Genomic DNA, 8,924 nt, shown 5'->3' with positions numbered 1-8,924 from the left:
GGTATTGTTACTTCTTCATCATCTCCACCATGTTCCCTCCAATGGAAAGAAAAGTAACAGAATGTATTTGTGTGTGCTACTGTCATGAACAACAATTTCTGTGCACTTCTGAAGACCATGTATATCACATCAGTCTTGAGTTTCCAATGAGTCTTTTAACCTGGATTTTTCTAAGATGGAATCACAGTTTGTCACAAGAAATTGATGGATTTTGGTTCCTTCACAGATTTATAAAATATTTTTTGAAAATATTACAGAATTTACTGGGTCATAAATATACACACAGCAATGTTTGTGATTTGTTTTGGGGAATACAAAGTTGTGTTTATAAAATGTTCTTACTGGCATGATCTCTTTATCTCTCATGTGTGATTGCCATTGACTACAGCTGCTGACTCCAATTTAATTAAGGCCCAGTTCATCCACTTATGACACTCAGCGACAAATACACTCACAAAAATATAAACGCAACACTTTTGTTTTTGCTCCCATTTTTTATGAGATAACCTCAAAGATCTAAAACTTTTTCCACATACACAATATCACCATTTCTCTCAAATATTGTTCATAAATCTGTGATAGTGAGCAGTTCTCCTGTGCCATATCAAAATGCTGATTAGACACCATGATTAGTGCACAGGTGTGCCTTAGACTGCCACAATAAAAGGCCACTCTGAAAGGTGCAGTCTTATCACACAGCACAATGCCACAGATGTGGCAAGATTTGAGGGAGCGTGCAGTTGGCATGCTGACAGCAGGAATGTCAACCAGAGCTGTTGCTCGTGTATTGAATGTTCATTTCTCTACCATAAGCCGTCTCCAAAGGCGTTTCAGAGAATTTGGCAGTACATCCAACCAGCCTCACAACCACAGACCACGTGTAACCACACCAGCCCAGGACCTCCACATCCAGCATGTTCACCTCCAAGATGGTCTGAGACCAGCCACTCGGACAGCTGCTGAAACAATCAGTTTGCATAACCAAAGAATTTCTGCACAAACTGTCAGAAACCATCTCAGTGAAGCTCATCTTCTTGCTCGTCGTCCTCATCGGGGTCTCCACCTGACTCCAGTTTGTCATTGTAACCGACTTGAGTGGGCAAATGCTCACAGTTGATGGCGTCTGGCACGTTGGAGAGGTGTTCTCTTCAGGATGAATCCCGGTTTACACTGTTCAGGGCAGATGGCAGACAGCGTGTGTGGTGTCGTGTGGGTGAGCGGTTTTCTGATGTCAATGTTGTGGATGGAGTGGCCCATGGTGGCGGTGGGGTTATGGTATGGGCAGGTGTCTGTTATGGATGAAGAACACAGGTACATTTTGTTGATGGCATTTTGAATGCACAGAGATACCGTGACGAGCTCCTGAGGCCCATTGTTGTGCCATACATCCAAGAACATCACCTCATGTTGCAGCAGGATAATGCACGGCCCCATGTTGCAAGGATCTGTACACAATTCTTGGAAGCTGAAAACGTCCCAGTTCTTGCAAGGCCAGTATACTCACCCATTGAGCATGTTTGGGATGCTCTGGATCGGCGTATACGACAGCGTGTACCAGTTCCCGCCAATATCCAGCAACTTCGCACAGCCATTGAAGAGGAGTGGACCCCCCCCACCACAATAAAACAAAACTGCACCTTTCAGAATAGCCATTTATTGTGGGCAGTCTAAGGCACACTTGGGCACTAATCATGGTGTCTAATCAGCATCTTGATATGACACACCTGTGAGGTGGGATGGATTATCTCAGCAAAGGAGAAGTGCTCACTATCACAGATTTAGACAGATTTGTGAACAATATTTGAGAGATTACTTAAGATAATTAATAAGAAGAACATCTAAAAAGAATAAAAAATGAAGGGTGACTATAATAGATGGTTTAATCATGATTGTAGGCAGAAAAAACAAGAATATTGTGCTGCAAAGAAAATTAATAGACAACAAAAAAAAACCTTTATCTGCAGAAAATTTAAGAATAAAAAGTAAAGAATATAAGAAAGCTTTGTATAAAGCAAGAAAAGCCTATAAAACAAAATTTAATAGAGAACTGTTAAATTTAAAGTCTAACAATCCTAAACTTTATTGGAGAAAACTTGCTGACCCTGGTAAAAGTAAAGCCCAAAGCCCCATTTCTGTTGAGGAGTTTTATCGTTATTTTAAATCCATAGAAGTAGAATCATATGATGATTTAGTCCTGCTAGATGATTTAAGTGCAGATATACCCACCCTTGACTGCAGTTCTCTTAATAAAAATTTTAGTTACCAAGAAGTCAAAGATGCTGTCCAAAAGTTGAAAATTGGTAAGGCAGCCAGAGTTGATGAGCTCTTTAATGAATATATCAAATATTTCTCTGAGGTTTTTGTCCCAGTGTATGTAAATCTGTTTAATAAGATTTTGGATAGTGGGATAAATTCCTGAAGAATGGGCTCTAGGCCTTATAGTGCCTACATACAAGAAAAAGGGCAACCCAAAAGACTGTAAAAATTATCAAGGTATTACCCTTCTAAGTTGTCTGGAAAAATTATTTATTAATATTTTAAATGTACGTTTATGTAAATTTTGCGAGTAGAATGCAACCATACGTGCAAATCAAGCTGGTTTTAGGAAGGGCTATTCTACCAATGATCATATTTTTCTATTGAAACAAATAATAGATCTTTACCAATTCAAGAAGAAGAAGTTGTTCTGTGCCTTTATAGATTATAGAAAAGCATTTGATATGGTGTGGCAAGAAGCACAGTCTGAAGGTGTCTGTGGATTTGAACATTTTTTCTAGGAACATAAAGAAATACTTCCTTGATAGGCAACTGTGTCAGCATCAGTCCACTTAAATTGTTCATTGCCTTATTTTATGTAAATTGTAGCATAGCTTTTTTAAATGTACATACTGTAATTTGATTAGTATTATTAATAATATTGCATTTAGTGCTACTGTGAATTGTAATGTGTATTTTACTTGTGTGGCCTGCCCAGGGACTGCAGATGGAAAATAGCAATAGCTAAATCTGGTACAAAGTATCTCTTCTTTTCAAGAATAATGCATTTGTACATGGTCCCTGACAAATAAACTAATATACTAAACTAAGTTGTTAAAAACGGGCATAAAGGGTAAGTTTTTGGTAGTTGTTAAAAGTATGTACTGCAACATAAAATCATGTGTTTATTTACATGGGGTGAAGTCTCAGACATGTGTTAGCCTAAGAGGAGTTAGACAGGGAGAAAATTTGTCTCCCCTGTTATTTGCCCTATTTGTGAATGATTTGGAGGAATTCTTGTTAGAAAATGGATGCCAGCCTGTTGACATTGGTGGATCCTTAACAGATCTATACATGAAACTTATTATTTTGTTGTATGCAGATGATACTATCATCATGTCTACAACCAAAGTGGGACTGCAAAAGGCACTGAACCACATGTGTGAATATTGTAAGACATGGAAATTAGAAATTAACAGTGATAAAACAAAAGTAATTGTGTTCGGGCATAGAAAAGTTAATACTACAAAATTAAATTTTTTACGTAATGGGCAGGAATTAGAAATTGTTCCAACTTTTAAATACCTTGGTCTTTTGTTTAGTTATAATGGTTCATTTAAGAACGGATTAAAGGATCTCCATGTACAGTCGACAAGAGCAATGTTTGCTGTAATCGCTAAGTGCAGGAAGTATGATTTATCAGTTAATGTTGCATTGGAACTTTTTGATAAACTTCTTTCCCCTGTCATGCTCTATGCCTGCGAGGTTTGGGGATTTGAAAAAAGTAGATCTATTAGAAAAATTGTATCTCAGATTTCTAAAATATATCTTAAAAAGTAAAATGAGCACTTGCAGTAACATGGTGTATGGTGAGCTTGGACGTTATCCATTGTCAATAGTGATTAAGAAAAGAATGATTGGATTCTGGGGAGGGATAGTAAAGAGTGAGGACGCTAAATTAAGTAAAAAGATATACAATCTCTTGTTTGATATGTATTGTAAAGAATAATACCTGCCTCCATGGCTTCTGCAAGTGAAACAGATTCTAGATGACTGTGGACTCTGTTATATTTGGAGATCTCAGGAAATCACCAATGTTAACGGGCTTGAACTCGCTGTTGAGCGAACTTTGAAAGACCAGTTCATACAAAAGTGGTTTAGTGAATGTCAAACTATGTCTTCCTGTGATGTGCATGTGTCTTTCAAAACAGTGTTTAAGTTGGAGAAATATCTACTGTGTGAGAACGGACACTACAGGCAAGCCATTTTGCAAATTAAGAATTGGTAACAACAGACTTAAAAAAAAATGTTGGACGTTACAAAGGAATAGATAAAAAACTTCGTTTTTGTAACCTTTGCGATGAAAGAAAATTTGGAGATGAATTTAATTTACTGTTTGAATGTGTGAACCCTGATGTTGTGCGTTACAGGACACAATACCTACCTAATTTCTATGTAAGGCATCCTTCTATGTTTAAATTTATATATTTAATGCAGAACAAAAATATAAATATCATTTGTAGGCTCTGTGCCTTGTTGAAAAATGTCCTACCTCCATTAAAGTAATATACTTTGCCATGTTTTGTTTTGTTTTGTTTTGTTACGTAAATGTTTGTGCTCCAAACCAAAAATGGTTGTGAGCCTGAAATTAATAAATGAAATGAAATGAAATGAAAGAAATGGTGATATTATGTATGTGAAAAAAGTTTTAGATCTTTGAGTTCATCTCATAAAAAAATGGGAGCAAAAACAAAAGTGATGCGTTTATATTTTTGTTGAGTGTACTACAATGAGAAAGACTGAGGACCTTGTCAAAGATCTGAAAAAGGAAATCATTGACTTGAACAACTCAAGAAAAATTACTTATAGAGTCATGCCAAGCAACTACTGATCCCAAATTATCTATGCAAACAGTTATTTGTCAGTCTGAAGTTCATGGTCCAGTTGTCTTCCTGCCACCATCAGGAAGAAAACACAAACTATCACCTGCTGCTGAGAGACAATTGGTCAGGACGGTCAAGAGTCAACCAAGAATGATAAAAAAGCAGGTCTGAATGAATGATAAGCTGCTTTAACACAGCTGTCAGTGTTCACAGTGTTTTTACATCAACATGAGCTGAGAGGCTCCATGAAGATGGAAGTTCTTACTCTAGAAGCAGAACCTTAAAGCTCCACTCAACCTTGCTGATAATCACAAAGGCCTTCTGGAGGAAAGTTCTGTGGTAAGATGGAAGAAAAACTGAGCAGAAATATGTTGGGAGTAAAACAGATGAGGCCTTTAACCTCAAGAACACCAAACCTACTATCAGGCATGGTGGTGGCATTATCATACTCTGTGGAACTGGAGCTTTACACAAAGTAAATGGAGTAAAGAAGAAGGAGGATTACCTCCATATTCTTCAGAAAAACCTAAAACCACCAGCAGAAGGTTGATCTTGGACACAGTTGGATGTTTCAACAAGACAATGAGTCCAAACACACATCAGACGTGGTAAAGAAATGGTTCCATCAGGCTAGAATGAAGGTTCTAGACTGGTCTCCTCAAAGTCCTGACTTAAACCCATCAAGAAACTTTGGACTGATGAAGAAAAAAGATGAAGAAAAAAGTCTGAGTGATAAATTTAGTTGAACTGCACCAATTCTGTCAAGAAGAGTCAAAGATAAACTAGAAGCTTGTAGACAGAAACCAAAAGTGCCTAGTTGCAGTCAAACTGGTCAAAGGATGTTTAGACAAATATTAGCATTTTGGTATGTACATCTGTGACACAGCAGATTTGTCACGCCCCCTCCTGCTCCGTGGAGTACATACTTACTGTGTTCAGAAAGTCTTTCCTGGAAGAGTTACAAAACTGCAATCCCTTGGACAGTTTGAGGAGAAAATACAAAAGTCTAATGAAAAAACGCCTCCCCTGCAACCTTGAGGCAAACCGCTTCCCCTGATTTCGATTTTGTTTTGCATTGTTAATGTAATGTGTTTTATATGCATTGTTTTAAATAAGGAATGTTGTTTTTTATGGACCAAGGACTACAGATGGAAATTAGCATGATGCTAAATCTGGTGCAGCCATCTTTTTAATGTAACTGCACGCTGTCCTTTTTCAAATAAACTTTAAAGAAAGAAAGAAAGGAAAGAAAGAATCCTTGAAAAGGCGTAGCGCCTCCTCGGTGGCCTTAAGGGGGCATGGCCCCTCTGCGGCAACCTTGAAGAGACGTAGCATCTCCCCCCGAACCTTGAAGAGACGTAGCATCTCCCCCCAAGCCTTGAAGAGACGTAGCGCCTCCTCGGCAGCCTTGAGCGGAAATGGCTACTCTTCGGCAGCCTTGAGGAGGCATAGCGCCTCTCCTCGAGCCCAGAGGAGGTTTAGCGTCTCCCAACCCGTCCTGAAAGGACCTAATGCCACGTCCACACCAAGTGGCCACCCCAATGGGTCCCCCTGCAGTAGTGGTCTCCTCAGTCCAGTCCCCTGTCCCGTTTCCTGAGGGGTCCCCAATCCCAAGTCCAGTCTTGTCCCCAGTTCCGGGTTCAGTTCAGTCCCCAGTCTCCCCAGTGCCAGTTCTACTCCCCGAAAGGTTTCCGTCCAGTCCCAGTCCAGTCCTAGTCCAGTCCATCTATAGTCCAGTCCAGTCCTGTCCTCGACCAGTCTTTTGCCCAGCTTTTGCCCAGTCCTGCTCGAGTCCAGTTCAAGTCCAGTCCAGTCGAAGCCCAGTCCAGTTCTCGTCCAGTCCAATTTGAGTCCAGTCAGCTATTGTTCAGTCCAGCTCCGTCCCCTGATGATCCCCTTGCTCCGGCTTCATCTCTGTCCCTGTAGGGGCTACCGGCTCCAGCTCCGTTCCCGGAGTGGCCACCGGTTCCAGCTCCATTCCCGGAGGGGCCGCCGGCTCCAGCTCCAGCTCCACCCCTGGAGGTGCCCCCAGCTCAGGCTCCAGCTCCACCCTCAGAGGGGGCTCCGGCTCCAGCTCCACCCCCGGAGGGGCCCCCGGCTCCGGCTCCAGCTCCACCCCCAGAGGGGGTTCCAGAGCCAGTTTCGCCCCTGGAGGGGTCTCCGACCCCGGTTCCAGTTCAGCCCCTGGAAGGGCCTCCCGTTCCGGAGCCAGTTCAGCCCCTGGAGGGGTCCCCGGACCCAGATCCTGTTCTACTCCCGGAGGGACCCCCGATCCCGGATCTTGTTCTGCCCCTGAAGCGGCCTCCAGATCCTGTTCTGCCCCTGGAGGGGTCCCGCCGCCGCCGGTTCCAAGTCCGGCCACCGGCCCGACCCCCGGAGTCCCTCCGTTGCCGGTTCCCATTCCGACCCCCGGAGGGTCCTCGTCGGTCCAGCTGCCGGTTCCTTGTCCGGCCTGCGGAGGCTCCTCGTCTGTCCAGCTGCCGGCTCCCAGTCCGGCCCCCGGAGGGTACTCGTCGATCCAGCTGCCGGTTCCCAGTCCGGCCCCCGGAAGATTCCCGTCGGATCAACTGCCGGTTCCCAGCCCGGCCCCCAGAGGATTCCCGTCGGGCCAGCTACCGGTTCCCAGCTCGGCCGCCAGAAGGTCCCCGTTGTGCCCGCTGCCGGTTCTCAGCCCGGCCTCCAGAAGGTCCCCGGAGCGGTCCTCCCTGCCGGATCCCTGCCGGTCCCGAAGTTGGCCGCCGACACCCCGACTGGTCCAGTGTGTGCGCCAGGAGGTGCACCTCAAGGGGGGGGTACTGTCACGCCCCTTCCTGCTCTGGTGCTCTGGCTCATCAGCCTAACGACGAGCGGCTGTGTTGAGAGCACAGCCGGCACAAATGAACAATCAGTGCAGTATAAAGCCTGGCTCTCTCCTCAGCTCCAGTGCTCGATCATTGCCTCATGCCTGTTGCTTCATGCTTCTGCCTCACTCTTCATGCCGGATCCTCGCCGTTCACCGCCATACACTCATCACTACCAGGACTCAAACCTTCTTTGGATTACTACCGGCTCTGTCTTCGCTCCTCCGTCTGCTCCCGAACTGTCTGCCCCTCGACCATCGCCACCACCCCACCTCTGGCTCCCCCAGTTCCACTCCCCACCTCGTCTCCCAATCCCTGGACATGCAGTAGGTCACCTTCCCGGTTAGTTCAGTTTATGTTTAGTCTTTTTTCCTGGGCCGTCAGGTCCGCCCTTAGTTAGTTCAGTTTAGTTTCCCCATTATATTTTTTTCCCCCTGCTTCCTAGATTGAAAGCCTTTTGTTTATTAAATAATTATATTGATTAAATAATTCTTAATTTCACCTGCTTGTCTGTGCCTGCTGCTTGGGTTCACTCGTGGTTTTCATGACAAGATTGTCATATTTCAAGAAGACCTTAAAAAATTTAATCTATAACAGAAAATTTCTGATTGTTTTGTTATAAAGACATATTTCAATGATTTAATCATCATAGAAAATTCAGAGTTAGCTTCAAGAAACCAACAACATATAATCAGGCTAGAATGAAGGTTTTAGACTGTCTAACCAAAGTCCTGACTTAAACCCTAAGAAGCTGAATGTTTTTGTGACAGTAAGACTCAGTGATTCAATGATTCAGTCAGAAAATTCAGGTGGAGGAGTAATTGGAAACTCAAGACTGCCATGATACATGAGATCTTTACACGTTTATGGAAACTTTTTCACGACTGTACACTACAGGCTGAAAGTTTGGAAGAACTTTCAAATTTCTGTTCATAACGTCTATCTTAAAAACAAGTATCTATTGTATGGATTTTGCAATGTATTTTCTGCATTATCCAACTTTGTTTTCAGCGATATGCACAATTTTCCTGAATTTACATTTAGGCATACATTGATGTTACCAGGCAATTGCTGAATAAATGTTAAAAGAACAGAAGGGCCTAGTTTTAGAATTGATAAGATGTCCAGAATCAAAACTTTAGTGTAAAAAAACCCTAACAAAAACAAAACACAGTTTGCATTATTGGCTTTAGCTCTTTGGCTTTTGAGAGTTTGCATATAAAAA

General features: G+C 42.7%; 1 protein-coding gene across 1 annotated transcript in view; it reads right to left on the bottom strand.

The window, feature by feature from the left end:
- The window catches only part of LOC110959563 (succinate--CoA ligase [ADP-forming] subunit beta, mitochondrial), a 333,454-nt gene that overhangs the window by 24,617 nt on the left and 299,913 nt on the right, over positions 1-8,924 (bottom strand). The gene's annotated exons all lie outside the window — the stretch shown is intronic.

Source organism: Acanthochromis polyacanthus, chromosome 14, assembly GCF_021347895.1.
Source record: "Acanthochromis polyacanthus isolate Apoly-LR-REF ecotype Palm Island chromosome 14, KAUST_Apoly_ChrSc, whole genome shotgun sequence".
Classification (NCBI taxonomy): Eukaryota; Metazoa; Chordata; class Actinopteri; family Pomacentridae; genus Acanthochromis; species Acanthochromis polyacanthus.
This window is presented reverse-complemented; position numbering and strand designations above follow the sequence as displayed.